Consider the following 15,757-nt stretch of genomic DNA (forward strand, 5'->3'; position numbering starts at 1 on the left):
GAACCCATTGCCCCTTGTCTATCACTGGTTGTCACCGAGAAGAGCCTGGCTCCATCCTCCTGACACTCACCCTTTATATATCTGTAAACATTAATGAGTCACCCCTCAGCCTCCTCTTGTCCAGCTCCAGAGCCCCACCTCCCTCAGCCTTTTCCTCACACGGGAGATGCTCCACTCCCTTCAGCATCTTGGTGGCTGCGCTGGACTCTCTGCAGCAGTTCCCTGTCCTGCTGGAACTGAGGGGCCACAACTGGACACAAGATTCCAGGTGTGGTCTCCCCAGGGCAGAGCAGAGGGGCAGGAGAACCTCTCTGACCTACTGACCACCCCCTTCTAACCCACCCCAGCTACCATTGGCTTCCTGGCCACAAGGGCCCAGTGCTGGCTCATGGTCACCCTGCTGTCCCCAGGACCCCCAGGTCCCTTTCCCCTACACTGCTCTCCAACAGCTCATTCCCCAACTTACACTGGAACCTGGGGTTGTTCCTGCCCAGATTCAAGACTCTACACTTGCCCTTGTTCTAGTTCATTAAATTTTCCCCACCCAACTCTCCATCCTGTCAGGTCTCTGATGGCAGCACAGCTTCCAGTGTCACCACTCTCCCAGCTTGGTGTCACCAGCAAACTTGCTGACAGTCACTCTATTCCCTCTCTTGTTCCACCTCACACACACATGGCCCAACGCACCACCCTGTCCGACGTGTCCGCTTGGCAGCTCGCGAGCGTTTTGCTGGTGAGACCTGCAGGAGTCAAGTGCAGCATTAATGTGAGTTCCCAGTGGCTTCCAGGGAAGCTCATTACTGACCTGGCTCGTGTGTCTCGTTCATTTACTGTAACGCTTTAAATATTAATCGATCTTTCATTCTTTCCTGTCATGGACCATCTTCCCTCAATTGATTCTTTTTTTTGGGGGATGGTTGGAATGCCTTTACATTAGTGGAATTCTATAAATTATACTCATTAAGAGGCCAGATACAATAGACAATGTGGAATTATGAGCTTCATATTGTATTTTTTGCCCCAGGTTCTCAAAGCACTTCAGAAGCACTAAATAGATAAAATAGAAGAGCAAAGCTCTACTGAAAGTTAAAATAAGTCCTTAAGTTCCCAGGAGCCACCGCTTAGGAGCTGTCGCTGCAGAGGTAACAGGATTATCCTTTCTGTAATACTGCGCTCATCCAGCTTCAGCCTTGCTGGGTTTTCTGTCATGATGAGGGATGGGATGCATCCTAACTAGAGGGAAGACTGGCATGAGAATCATCACTTTTTTTCCCAGCAAAAAGGTGGTTTTGGTTCCATCTCCTGAGCCTCCTTATCAGGTCAGGGAATGCTGAGGCACTTGCGAGTTCGAGTGGTATTGTCGTATTTATTTTTTCTTTTAAAAAGCATTATCAATTTTTACACAATTGACCTGCAAAGCGTCTCTTCTGTCGGTCAAAATGTTGCGACGTCTTTTTTACGAGTGGGCAAATGGAGGCACAGGCATCACCCCCAGACTCATAAATTGTTGACTTTGTGGGATCACACCTTAATTTTTACCGCAAAGGATTTGACACCAACCTTTTCCTTTTTGTTATATTTTTAATAAAGTCTATAAGCCTCTCTTTGTACTCCTATGAAACAGACATTAGACCACATGTGTTTGTAATGCCATCTATACCAGGCACTTTTACTTTAGACAACTCCTGAATAGACTCAGGCCAATAATGAAAACAATATCACACTTTTGGGCTTGTACGGAGGTCTTGGAGCAGGTTGGCCTTGTTCTTGATGAACACAATATCACTTTATAAACCCTATAAAGAAAGAACTGGGGAGGTATTTGCCTTTCACCAAGTAAGACTCAGAGAAGAGAATAAGAAACCTTCAGTAGCTGAAGGCAAACACTTTTAATAGGCAGGCAGAGGGGGATTGCAGCAAATGTGCTTTAAGGTAGGATAAGAATACAGATATTCAGAGCTGCTTCTGGGCCTGGTAAGTTCTTTGCCACTCGTAGTGAATGTAGAAATCACCTTGAAAATGTGTCACTTTCAAATCGAATTAAATCCCTTGCACGCTTCCTCCCTTGCTGTTGATTTTTATGTTATCAGCCGAGAAATACTCAGGTCTTTCAGGTACGCATTTAAAAGTATTCCTGTATTGTCTGTTTTGTGCTGCCGCTCTTAAATCTAAATGTCTTCATTTAGCTGAAATAACAATTTAAAAAAGCAACCCCAAACCTGTCCTGTTCCCTAGTAACTCAGCACCAAGTGCTATCCTGGATTACAAGTGTTCTTCGAATCCAGCAATAAGGTACAGAAGAAAGAAAAAGCCAGGTTCGCGCTCTGTGGGAACAGGGTATTTTCGTGTGTAGGAATATTTGCTTTTCAACACAATGCTTTGTAATACTATCTGTTATTACACAGCTAAAATCCTCAGCCTTTGAACTCAGCAGCTTGTATCACCCAACTACAAGAACCCGAGTCTGTCCAACTCCATTTATACCATTAAAGCAAACATCTGAAGTAGCGGGCTCTGAATGCAGTTAAACTGCAAAGACAAATGCTGCTGGTGCCGTTATTGATGGTGCATGCCCTTGATACAAGTGCTGTATCTCAAGGAGAGAAGCATCCACACAATCGGCCGCCGCTGACTTTCTTGGCACCTTTCATTTCGGTTTTGTTTGGTAAGTGGCGGAGTCTTTGAATGAAGATGCAACATTTCAATTACTCATCTCTTTACTTCCCTGGAAAATGCCGAGGGATAAGAGCTGTGACTATAATTGAAAATATCCCTACAAAGCTTCAAAATCATTGCAACTGGAATTAAGATCTTATTCTTTAACTGGTAGTAGGTTTCACCTTGAAAAAATCATGCCTGACTTTCAAAGAAGAGAGTTTCATGGCTAATAATAATAATAATCTTTGAGAATTTAACAGATTTTGACCATTCATTTGGTCACAAATAAATACGAGGAAAGTCTGAGTCTTATTGCAAATTTGATCTGCTTTGACCCAGACTCGCCGTCAGAAATTTTGGCATTGGTTGGACTAGATGATCTTCGAGGTCCCTTCCAACCCCTAACGTTCTGTGATTCTGTGTGTGATTCTGTGATGCATTTAACACAGGAATATAGAAACTATGAGGTTTTCCGTAGCCATTGGAGCAGTGTAGGCGCCTCTGGATGGCACATTTTAGGAGGACTTAACTACCCTCTGGAGGTAGATACCTCTTGACGTTGACTTTGGAGTGGACCATGCTCCTAAATCAACGTTGTGCAGGAGGTTCTGAGCACGTAGCTGCTGCAACATCTCCTGCAGAGGAGTCAGATGGAGACATTAATTAACAGTGAACAGAAGTCGACTGCTAAACTAGCGAAAGAGAACAAGTTCCTTCCAACCTCAGTCTTGCAGGTCGAGCTGGAGGTTCCCCATTTTAGGAACGTCTGACAGCTCCTCTCAAAGATCTTTTCCTCAGTTGATTGATACTTTAGCAAACACTAATTGGGGGTGTGTGGGGGGGAAATCTTCCCTGCCAGTTTTCTGCCTCCTCAGACAGATATTTTTAAAGCTCCAGCCAAAATTGTTCAGAGAAGGAAGCTGGAGAAAAACATGCTGTTTCCAATACTAAAATATTTCCCCCAGCCTGTCTACGAGGAGCCCTGGTACCTCCCTGCTGCAGAGCGGGGAATCTGAAATTCGGTAACGGGGCGTCATTTGCGCATATTCTGCTTTTTTGATCTCCCGGTGGAAATTTCCCTAGCCTTTCTTCATTTATAGGCTTTTTATTTTTTTTCCTTTTAAATCCCAGACGTTTGGGAGAGATGTCACAGCATGTAACAGCTGAAGCCTTCACACAGGATCCCAGAATGTCAGGGGTTGGAAGGGACCTGGAAAGCTCATCCAGTGCAATCCCCCCATGGAGCAGGAACACCCAGATGAGGTTACACAGGAAGGTGTCCAGGTGGGTTGGAATGTCTGCAGAGAAGGAGACTCCACAACCCCCCTGGGCAGCCTGGGCCAGGCTCTGACACCCTCACCCCCAACAAGTTGCTTCTCAAATTTAAGTGGAACCTCTTGTGTTCCAGCTTGAACCAATTGCCCCTTGTCCTATCATTGGTTGTCACCGAGAAGAGCCTGGCTCCATCCTCCTGACACTCCCCCTTTCCATATTGATCCCCAGGAATGAGTGCCCCCTCAGTGTCCTCTTGTCCAGCTCCAGAGCCCCAGCTCCCACAGCCTTTCCTCACACGGGAGATGCTCCACTCTCTTCAGAAGATGCTGCAGGGCAGGTGTTTTCCTAAGCGACAGGGATGGTTCTCACCATCGCAGCTGATGTTCGCCCTTTGCAGACTGGGGAGCTGGGTTCTCCTGGGGTTTAAGAGCAATGGCACCCAGTGTGATGAGGAGGGATAAGCTGAAGGCAAAAATGAAGGACACCAAATTTTAAGGAAAGATAGTTGTCTTTAAAGAGATTAACTTCATAATGAAAATGTTTTGTCCTAATGTCCACATATCTTTGGCAATCTAAAGACTGCTTCCGATTTCTTGCAAAAATGGTTTTAAGGAAATTCTTTTCAGCTGATGTCTAACCTTTATTTCCTTTTGTAATTCATTATGAACAGGTTATTTGTGTGTTGTGTTTATTGGCAGAATGCTGAGTGGCTGTCAGTGCTGTGAGAAAGGCTCAGGAACAGTTTGGCCAGAGAGGTGGTGGATGCTCCATCCCTGGAGACATCCCAGGCCAGGCTGGACGGGGCTCTGAGCAACCTGAGCTGGTGAAGATGTCCCTGCTCATGGCAGGGGTGGCACTGGATGAGCTTTAAGGTCCCTTCACACCATTCTATGGTTCTACGCTACGAAAGAAAAGAGCAAGTTGGGACAGAGAGGGGGAAGTCCAGCGCAGGGCAACAAAGGTGCTGAAGGGAGTGGAGCATCTCCCGTGTGAGGAAAGGCTGAGGGAGCTGGGGCTCTGGAGCTGGACAAGAGGACACTGAGGGGGGACTCATTCCTGGGGATCAATATGGAAAGGGGCAGTGTCAGGAGGATGGAGCCAGGCTCTTCTCAGTGACAACCAGTAATAGGACAAGGGGTAATGCATTCAAACTGGAATACAGGAGGTTCCACTTGAGAAGAAACCTGTTCTCAGTGAGGGTGTCAGAGCCTGGCCCAGGCTGCCCAGGGGGGTTGTGGAGTCTCCTTCTGTGCAGACATTCCAACCCGCCTGGACACCTTCCTGTGTAACCTCATCTGGGTGTTCCTGCTCCATGGGGGGATTGCACTGGATGAGCTTTCCAGGGCCCTTCCAACCCCTGACATTCTGGGGTTCTGTGATCCTGTGAACAAGGGAGTTAATGGGATCAGAAATCGCTCAGGGCATCTCAGACACATCCGAGAGGGAGGTGGGAGCAGGAGCCAGGAGGAAGCTCCTGGTACCCATGTCTGCAGCCTGCAGAGCTCGGAGAAGAGCTGGCAGAGGAGATGGGGATGAGGAAAGGTTCAGAGGGAAATCAAAACCACCTGATGATGTGAGGAAGAGGCACAGCCCAAGCATAATTCCCATTACTTACCCCAAGTACTATTTGTAACACCACAAGCCAGCCCAGAGCCTATTTAAAAGCTGAACTGCCCACTGTATGCCAATACAGCCTTCCTCCTTTTCCCTGTATCTCATTTTTAACGTCCTGTACACAGCACATGATCCTTCACTTTCTTATTTCCCAGTGAACACGCAGCTTGAAAAAATAAAAGCCGTGTTAAACTCACCAGAACAAAGTGCTTGTTGGTAAATCTGAATCCAGCGAACCCAACGAACAGCAGCGTTAGGTATTAGAAAGGAACAAGCCACGCATGCTTTCAGAGAAGAAAGAGAAAGGAAATCAAGCTGCTTTCATGTATTCTTTGTAATTATTTTTCCCCTGTTGTTCAGAATTCGTTTTTAAAAAAAGAGGACTCTAACGTTTACTGGCAGTAATCATTTCACCATCTGCTCCGGCGTGCTGCTTCCAGAATACACGTTCTCAGCTGCTGAGCAGTCAGCTCGCGGCTCCCCATCCTCTCGGAGAGAGGGATGCCAGCAGTTCCTAAACTGTAACAGCATGAACAAGGCCTTTTTTTTCCCCTTTTTTCCTATTTTTTTTTCCCCTTTTTTTCTTCTTCTTTTTCCCTTCCAATCGCTGGATTTTTGTTGAAAAAGCAGAAGAGTCAGAACTTCTCACCAGATTGTTTCCAAGCCTGAGCTGCTCCCCAAATTGATGCTTCTTCAACCGAGTGCGTGCAAGTGGTAAAAATATGGGGAAAATATATAAAATATATTAATATTTGAATATTCTGGGGTGCCTCAAGCGGGTTTGCTTTGTAATAGAGCACTGGCACTTGGGCCGCTCTCAAGGATGGATTTAACACGTGTTTCTTCAGCTGTACCCAGGGGAAAGCTTCCCTGGTGGGGTACCCTTATGCCTGGGCATAGACACTTCTAATTTCTGCTCTCATGAGCTGTAACGCTGAGCTCAGCACCTCATTTTCTAACAGCTTTTTTCCCATTCTCTTCCACACGGTATCGCTAAAATCAGCACCGAGCTGTTTGATGTCCCAGTCTCCTCTCTGGCAGCACAAACCCAGCCGTGAATCACGGCATATAGAACAGGAGGAGGTGAATTTCGCTACCAAATGGGCTTTGTTGGCTAAAAGGAGCTGGAGTTACTGCTCCTGCATTGCCGGTGGTGAGCAGAAGCGCTTAAGTAAATATATGACTAATTTAGAGGGTAACATTAATTAGCTTATCCTGTCCTTGAATGTTTCTATGTCACTGACTCCCTAATCTCTGTGTCTTGCGTTTTCTGTTGGCGTTTCTCATGGCAAGAATGACCCGTGATCTTGGTTTGTGCATTTAAATACAAAATGAAAAAGCATCCATCAATGAAAGACCCTATTCAGTTCTCCCACTGTATAGCCAACACTTTACAAAGGAATGAACCAGAATTCAGAGCCCATTAGACATGTCCCGGGAGGCAGGAATCTATATGCTTACAGATGTGCTTACACATATAAATCTGCATTAAGGCAAAAAAAAAAATCCTGCTTGACCGAAGGTATTTGTTCTAAAATATACCATGTGAAGTACAGCTTTGTACTGAGAAGTGACTCTGTGGGATGGCTTTGTGCGATTTTACGTGTGTATTATTGCATCAAGATCAAATTTACTCCTTTACAAGCAGGAGAAATGTTATTTCTCTGTCAGCCTCACATACTTGCTCTGGTTTCCATAGCCCAAGCTGGTTGGGTGTTTTCCCATCCAAGAATCAGGGTTTGTTTGATCAGCATTTGATCCAGCTGAACTATAATGCAGACCACAGGCTGGAGCCTCAGAAACACTTTGGGGATATCCCTTGTTCTCAAGACAGCGTCTATATTTGTGCCTTAGCCTCTGTATTTTCACCTTTGAGCACGTTGTGACACTCAGAACAGTTCTCTGCTGCCATTTAAGAAAATACCAATCCCTGAGGTTGAATGAGTTGGACATACTATTCATAAAATGGTTATACGAGCCAAATATTTATCATCCTTATAGCACGGGGTGGTGACACAGGGCAAATCAGAAGACCAGCAGGTAGGAAAAAGGGGTTGGAAAAGCAAGGAAAGGAGGCTAAAGGACACAAGGAATCAGGGAAAAGAGTGAAAGGGAGGATGTTTGTGTCTGAAGAGACTCCTAAATATCAGTGCCTAATGCAAATTTTCCCTGTGCAAGGGAAACTTATCCATTGACCTCCTGTTGCTGTCACCTACATGTAGATAGGAGCTCCTCACAGTGCTATTGTATCTCGCCCAATGATTATGAGATGTAGCGCTGCGTAGTGAAGGGGAGTGGGAAAATCCCCTTCAGTATTGCTGATTTTTAAGACCAACAGCCCTTTTGCCCCAGAAAGATGCAGATGTTGGGTGTGTGACAGGCTGTGCAAGGGAAGCTTGACTGCGGGGCACCAAGGCTATAATCTATAGCTGAAGAAAATTAGACAGAAATTAGAAACAGTCTGTGTTTGTGAGGTTGGGAGAGAATGAACTGAATGACCTTCTTCCTGCAATGGAAACATAAGATACCATAAGCCTGGATTAAGGGCAGCAGATTGGAGACCATCCGTGGTGGCAGGCATGATGGGAGAGGCCACGCTGACTTGTGATTTTGGACACAAGACTTGGAAGAGTGTGGGAAATGCTTTAATGCTGTCTCTCCTGCCCACTTCGAGTTGCCTGGGTGGTGCGACCCCCATTGTTTCCCCTGGAGACACAAAGCCTGGCCAGGTTGGCATCTCCTGCTGCCTGTAGCCTTGATCACAGTGAGCTCTTGGACCGAGCCCCTTCATCTCCTCGTCAAACCCTCAAAGGACCCACATTGAGATGGACATGAAGAGGCAGCAAAGGGGAAGCAGTTGTTCTCCAAAGGAAGGAGTAGAGGGGTGTCGCTGATACTGTGATGGCACGGAGCCACAGGCGACATCTCCAAATGGCTTGTTAGCTTTCCTTACGCTCTTGCGTCAAAGGAAATAAAGAGGGCAGAGACCCCGATGAAGGCTGAGGAGGTGTTTTGGGGGGCGGCAGGGGAGCCCCATCGTTTCTCTCTACTTGCCGTAATAACTTAAATGAACAGTTTAGTGATTTCTCAACGCTAGCCCGTTCCTAATTAGGACAAGCTTAAAAAGGACCACTTGGCATCCTTGTTGGTGAGAGCCATGTGCTACCTGCAGCAGGCCAACTCCAAAATGAAACTGATTCTTCTCTTACCTACATTCTGCATTCAAGCAGCTGCTCCTAACAGGTGCTCGCTCTCTTCCTAACAGATGGTGACAAAAAAATGGGTTTGTTGGCAGGTTTCGCCACAAAGCAGCCTTCTTATCACACATATTGATGTGTATACAAACATACACGCGCACGCTATCAGGCTTTCCGTTTTAAAAGTAATTCTCCTTCTGATACAGGGTCAATCACGTGGGGTCTTAGCGAGAATTGTATGTGGTTCTGTCTTTTGTATCCTGGGTCTGAAGGCATTTGTTACTTAGCTGCCGTTATCAGAATGTTTCCCCTTTAGTTCAACTCTTCTGCTGTATCTAAAGGACCATACGATAGGAAGAATATGCAGTGTTAGACTGCATTGCTCTGTATTTATCTGTACATCTTTAATAGCTTGTACCAGCTTCAATAACAACGAACAAGAAAGCCAGCAGGTTTTAGATGGGGACTACCCTGATGTTTTTCTTCTTGCTGTTGTGTAGGGTAATGTGAGAGAAATGCAGAATACAAAAGAACTCTTTCCTTAAATGAAAATAAAATAAAAATTGAAGATAAATTAAAAATAAATGATTTTTTAAAATGAATTTTAACAACAACAACAAAACGACAGCAACTGAAAATGTGCAGTGGAGAAGAGCCATAGCAATGCATTTGAACAAAGAAATAAAAGAGAACTGCAGCGTTTTATCACTGGGAAACGCACCCAGGACTCGTGAGTGCTGCAATGTGTTCAGAGCCGCCTTGGGGAAGTACACAGAGGGAGATCATTTGTTCCGTATCCATCACCCGAAGAGAGACAGCTGTCAAACAAATCCTCACATCCCATTTAGGTTTTGGCCTGTTAACTCTGATTCCACCTCCCAGATTTCGCCTGGTGAGGGCTGTAAATCCGACAAAACGCCGCAGAGCAATGCCAGATTTCGAGGGCTACGGCATGGCCCAAAAGACCTTCCCTACTCCTCTTTCTCGCCGTGCGAGCAGCACCAGGAAGGCCCCATGCTCGCTCTGTTTTGCTGCTCATTTCAAACACACGGCCTGAGCCAAGACAACCAGATGAGGATGACATCTGGCTATCAAACCTCTGCCAAGCCACTGCTGTTCTGGAGCTGGCAAGAAGGCGATGTGCTGCAAATGCCAGGCTCGGTCTGAAATGTAAAGTGCATTCCCTGCATTTTCTTTGCTTCCCGTCCAGCCGCAATCAGTTTGGTATTTTGTTTCACTCGTGGCCAAATTCAAATCTCCTTTCCAGGCGCATCAATCCGTTTCATTGATGCTAGGAGGCTTATATGACAAGTGGAATTTGACCCTCAAGTCCAAGATGGTCTCGTATTTTCTAAGCTTGCCGACAAATGAACTTGTTGACTGTGAATCTCATTCAAACGTCCAAACCGCTCCTATGGGGTATGTGTGTGGTGAGGATTGCTAATCACATACACGTATCTAAACCTGTAAGGAAGATGGGGACGGACTTTTTAGTTGAGTGTGTTGCAACAGGGAAAGGGGTGATGGTTTTAAATTAAAGGAGGGATATTCAGGTTGGACATGAGGAAGAAATTGTTTAAAATGAGGGTGGTGAGAGCCTGGCCCAGGTTGGCCAGAGAGGTGGTGGATGAACCATCCCTGGAGACATCCCAGGCCAGGCTGGACGGGGCTCTGAGCAACCTGAGCTGGTGAAGATGTCCCTGCTCATGGCAGGGGGGGCACTGGGGGAGCTTTAAGGTCCCTTCAACCCAAACCGTTCTGTGATTCTGTGATTCTATGATTCTAAACTCTTCCAGGAAGGAGCAGGCAGTGATCGGGGCAGGCGGATAAGCTAAAGAAGCTCTGGAGCTCTCTTTTCACTGCTATTTTTCTTTAATAACAAATCACTGTTATCTCGGGGAAAAAAAGAAAAACAGCACTGTAACTTGTGAAAGAATTCTGTGCTAATCAAAAGTGTTCATAGTTAGAACATTTCTCTCTGTTGTGCTCAGCAGCAGTTTGATCACAGCTATGCCAAGGAAGCTCATCCAGGGATGATGCATGAAGGAGCTAAAGCTGAAGGGTTTGCCCTGTTTCCTTATGAAGGAGTTTTGCTTTCATCCTCCCCGCCTGCTGCTGTACTCTCAGCATTTTTGGCAGCTGCCAGAGGGCATGAAAGAAATAACTATGCTGGTTTTGCAGCTGATGTTCTGGCCAAATGCATTTTTTCCCCTCTTCTGGTAAAATAGTTTTGCTGCAGGCACAAGTAACCAGCTTTCAGAATCTCAGAAGGGAAGTAATTGTATTAAATAAAGCAGAGAGCTTGGGCTGGTGAAGTGAACTTGCTTTGCAAAGGGCACAGGTCATATTTCAGTGTTCCCAGCTCTCATCCAAAGTATGACTTCTTTGCCATGTATTTGCGGATTCCAGGGGTATCATTGTGCTTTTAGTCCGTGGGCTTGTAAGCAGAAACCATCTGCTCTCGGGGGCACTCGCACAAGAAGTGGATATTAATGCTTCAATAACCAAAATGGTTTTAGGTTGCCTTGGGTGAACGAGCTTGCTATGAAAACCAAGTCTGATTTCCACAGTCCGGATCAAAACCTTCATCAGAGAGAGTCTGTAGATGGGGAAGGATTAGAGGAGTTGGATTAATTGTGTCTTGTTTTTGCCGTGTGCAGCTGTGTTAATAACTCACCAGCAGCTTAATATTCCTAGAGGTGATTTCAGAGGAATGTGTATTTAGATATGGCCCTAGCAGGGCAATGCAGTGAGTGATGCTGGGTTTAGTAGATCACCCGCTCCTCTTTGACCCCAGCTGTGCCCATGTCCCTTTAGTGCTTTATCAGCTTGAGACATAGGCTCCTTGGAGTTTAATTTTGCTGTCACAGTGACATTCGTGATGTCCTGGGGTTCCCATCAGTCTTTTATTGGACCTGCCAGTGTCTCGAGTGCATCTCTGGTACCCAGAGCTGCCTCATGTACACAGAGTTCAGTGCAACACAAATACAATGCACAGCTGACAGCATTACCCCGCTTTCCACTCTGAAATCAGCTGGTTTCAGCATCAAATAAGCAAAACCAAGCCGATCTGTATGGAAATTCTCAGGACTGTACATGCTTATTCAAAAGGTGTTTTCATCTGCTGGCTCCATTGTAGATGTCATAGAGAAGATCAAAACCATAACTTTTTAACTTAATCAAAAGTTACGCTCTTTACCATAGGAATATGTCACATTATTGTGCATTAACATCAAATTTGAGCAATGATTTGTCAAATGTGGGATGATCTTTGCACTGAAAGGCGTCTGTAACTAACTTGAACCACACCTGACATATGCAACTGCTCAATGTGAAATATCATGCTGAATAACTGAATCTATGCCTTATGTATTATAGATTCTGTCCTTACCAATGGCATCATAATGCATCCTCCTGTAAAATAATCAGTGGACTCGTGGAACTGTCGTAGCAGTTTGGTTTATTAATGTCTGCACAAAAAATAAATTGCTTCGCATTATCCCCTTACTTGAGAGCAAAACTTCTTTTTTCCAGAAAAGATAACAAACAGCTAATTCAGGTTTCCAAAAGCATTTGTGCTATTACCGTTAGTAAGAAGCTTAACCAACCTGAAAGCAAATGTTAAATGATCCAGATCTTAGTCTTATTAAGCTTGTGTGTTTCCCACCACTTAAAAACCTATCAAAAACCTAAAGATCTGGGTAAATGAGATTTTCCGGAAGGCAAGCTTGAAGGTTTGCCTCTTTCTTTTTTCTTTCAGGCAGAAAGGGACCTGGGGGCACCAATTAACAGGAAGCTCAACATGAGCCAACAGTGTGCCCAGGTGGTCAAGAAGCCCAATGGTGTCCTGTCCTGTATCAAAAGTAGCGTGGTCAGCAGGACAAGGGCAGTGATCCTTCCCCTGTGCTCTGCATTGGGGAGGCCACACCTGGAGTGTTGTGTTCAGTTCTGGGCCCCTCAGCTCAGGAAAGAGATTGAAGTGCTGGAGCAGGTCCAGAGAAGAGCAACAAGACTGGGGAAGGGACTTGAGCACAAGCCCTATGGGGAGAGGCTGAGGGAGCTGGGCTTGGTTAGTCTGGAGAAGAGGAGGCTTAGAGGTGAGCTCAGCACTCTCTAGAACTACCTGAAGGGCAGTTCTAGCCAGGTGGGGACTGGTCTCTTCTCTCAGGCAGTCAGCAATAGGACAAGGGGCCATGGGCTTCAACTCTGCCAGGGGAAATTGAGGCTGGCTATTAGAAAGCAATTCTGTGCAGAGAGAGTGGTCAGGCATTGGAATGGCTGCTCAGGGAGGTGCTGGACTCAGCGGCCCTGGAGGTTTGTAAACTGAGATTGGCCATGGCACTTAGTGCCATGATCTAGTCAATAGACTGGAGTTGGACCAAGGGTTGGACTTGATCATCTCTGAGGTCTTTTCCAACCCAGTCGATTCTGTGATTCTTTGATTCCCTTTTTAAGCAAGAAGGCAATGCCTCTATTTACATGCCATTTCTGGAACACAAGCGGAGTGAGCACATCACTGCTGCAACGTTCCATGGAACATCCTTTGTTTATTCACATCGTGCCACTTTTAAACTTCAGATGTAAACAACAAAGGCTTCTTTGTATTTCACACTATCTCATACTCACTACCTTCTGAAGTCCAAAGCCAAAACACTGTGGAATTTTACCCTCCTCACACTTTCTTCTGCATTCTTCCAGCCTTTTCTATTTATAGAAGCTAGAAAACTACTTATCTTGTGATTTACACATGCTCTGTTCATTTTCTCTTGACTTTTCAGTCCTTGATATGGGAATAAATTGTATTCCCTGGTAACCATTTCAAATGTAATTTTAGTAGTAATTGTGCATATATTGGATAACAGAAATGATTTGTCATCCCAAAGGATCCAAATGGCTTTAAAGCGGTCGACCTGTCTGTGGTCTGTTCCATAGATGAAAAGTGCAGAAAATGTTCCACCAAATTCAGTTGGTCAGACAGAAAGGAGAGAAAGATCCAGGCTTGAAATGCAGCAGCTGCCTGATAACACACATTTTAGCATGAAGAGTATGGTTTCCACGTCACACCAGAGTGCCAGTTTTAGTTGGAAATTAAAGTTCAGCTGCACTGATGCTTGAGATCAGCTCTAAGTCCCCCCTGCCTTTTTCACCATGGGGAATGACCTCAATTTCGTCTTTCATTTGACAAGTGGTGGGTAAGACCACCAGTCTCATGCTGGATCCACCTCTTCTCTGCTTGCTGATGCTGGGCGAGGTAGCCAAGGTTCTTTGCTCTTCTTCTCCCATTCTGTACTTATCTCCATGTGGGACACAAGGACAGGCTGCCCAGCAGTTTCAGACACTTTGCTGTGCCATGCTGCGTACAGTCCTGTCCTATGTGTCTATCACAGTATCACAGTGTGTTTGGGATTGGAAGGGACCTCAGAAGATCATCCAGTCCAATCCCCCTGCTGGAGCAGGAACGCCCAGGTGAGGTCGCACAGGAACATGTCCAGGCGGGTTGGAATGTCTCCAGAGAAGGAGACTCCACAACCCCCCTGGGCAGCCTGGGCCAGGCTCTGCCACTCTCACTGAGAAGAAGTTTTTTCTCAACTTTAAGTGAAAACTCTTGCGTTCCAGCTTGATCCCATTACCCCTTGTCCTATCATTGTTTGCCACCGAGAAGAACCTGGCTCTGTTCTCGTGGCACTCACCCTATATATATTTATAAACATTAATAAGGTCACCCCTCAGTCTCCTCCAGCTCCAGAGCCCCAGCTCCCTCAGCCTTTCCTCACACGGGAGATGCTCCACTCCCTTCAGCATCTTGGTGGCTGCGCTGGACTCTCTGCAGCAGTTCCCTGTCCTGCTGGAACTGAGGGGCCACAACTGGACACAAGATTCCAGGTGTGGTCTCCCCAGGGCAGAGCAGAGGGGCAGGAGAACCTCTCTGACCTACTGACCACCCCCTTCTAACCCACCCCAGCTACCATTGGCTTCCTGGCCACAAGGGCCCAGTGCTGGCTCATGGTCACCCTGCTGTCCCCAGGACCCCCAGGTCCCTTTCCCCTACACTGCTCTCTAATATGTAATTTCCCAACCTATACTGGAACCTGGGGTTGTTCCTGCCCAGATTCAAGACTCTACACCTGCCCTTGTTCTATTTCATTAAATTTTTCCCGCCCAACTCTCCAGCTTGTCCAGGTCTCTGATGGCAGCACAGCTTCCAGTGTCACCACTCCTCCCAGCTTGGTGTCACCAGCAAACTTGCTGATAGTACACTCAGTTCCCTCATCTGAATTGTTAATGAATATATTGAATAATATTGGCCCCAGTACTGGCCCCTGAGGCACTGCACTAGATACTGGCCTCCAACTAGACTCCGCACCATTGACTACCACTCTCTGGCTTCTCTCCTTAAGCCAGTTGGCAACCCACCTCACTACTCTATTGTCCAGACCACACCTCCTCAACTTAGCTGTGAGGATGCTGTGGGAGACTGTATCAAAGGCTTTACTGAAGTCAAGGTAGTATAAACGAAAGGTGTAGTATAAACGAAATCCTACTTTTCAAGAGAACCAGGTTACTATGGTGTTGGCTTTTTCCTTTCCAAGGACAAGTAGCATCCTTTATCATCCCATCCCCTTAAGCTGCATTTGAGCACAAGAGATCTCTGATGAGCCCATCTATTGAATCCTGGGGGCAGTTCTGGGCCCCTCACACCAAGAAAGGCCTTGAGGTGCTGGAGCGAGTGGAGAGAAGGGAACGGAGCTGGTGAGGGGCTGGAGCACAAGTGTGATGGAGCGGCTGAGGGACCTGGGGGTTCAGCTGGAGAACAGGAGCTGAGGGGAGACCTTCTGATCTCTGACCTGCCTGAAAGGAGCTTGGAGCCAGGGGGGGTCGGGCTCTGCTCCCCAGGAACAAGCGTCAGGAGCAGAGGAAACGGCCTCAAGTTGCGCCAGGGGAGGTTGAGGTTGGATGTGGGGAACAATTTCTTCCCCAAAGGGCTGTGGGGCATTGGAACAGGCTGCCCAGGG

General features: G+C 46.4%; 1 protein-coding gene across 1 annotated transcript in view; it reads left to right on the top strand.

Moving 5' to 3' along the window:
• MSRA (methionine sulfoxide reductase A) overlaps positions 1–15,757 on the top strand; it is a 296,935-nt gene that overhangs the window by 267,704 nt on the left and 13,474 nt on the right. The window lies entirely within an intron of this gene.

This window comes from Nesoenas mayeri (assembly GCF_963082525.1).
Source record: "Nesoenas mayeri genome assembly, chromosome: 3".
NCBI lineage: Eukaryota > Metazoa > Chordata > Aves > Columbiformes > Columbidae > Nesoenas > Nesoenas mayeri.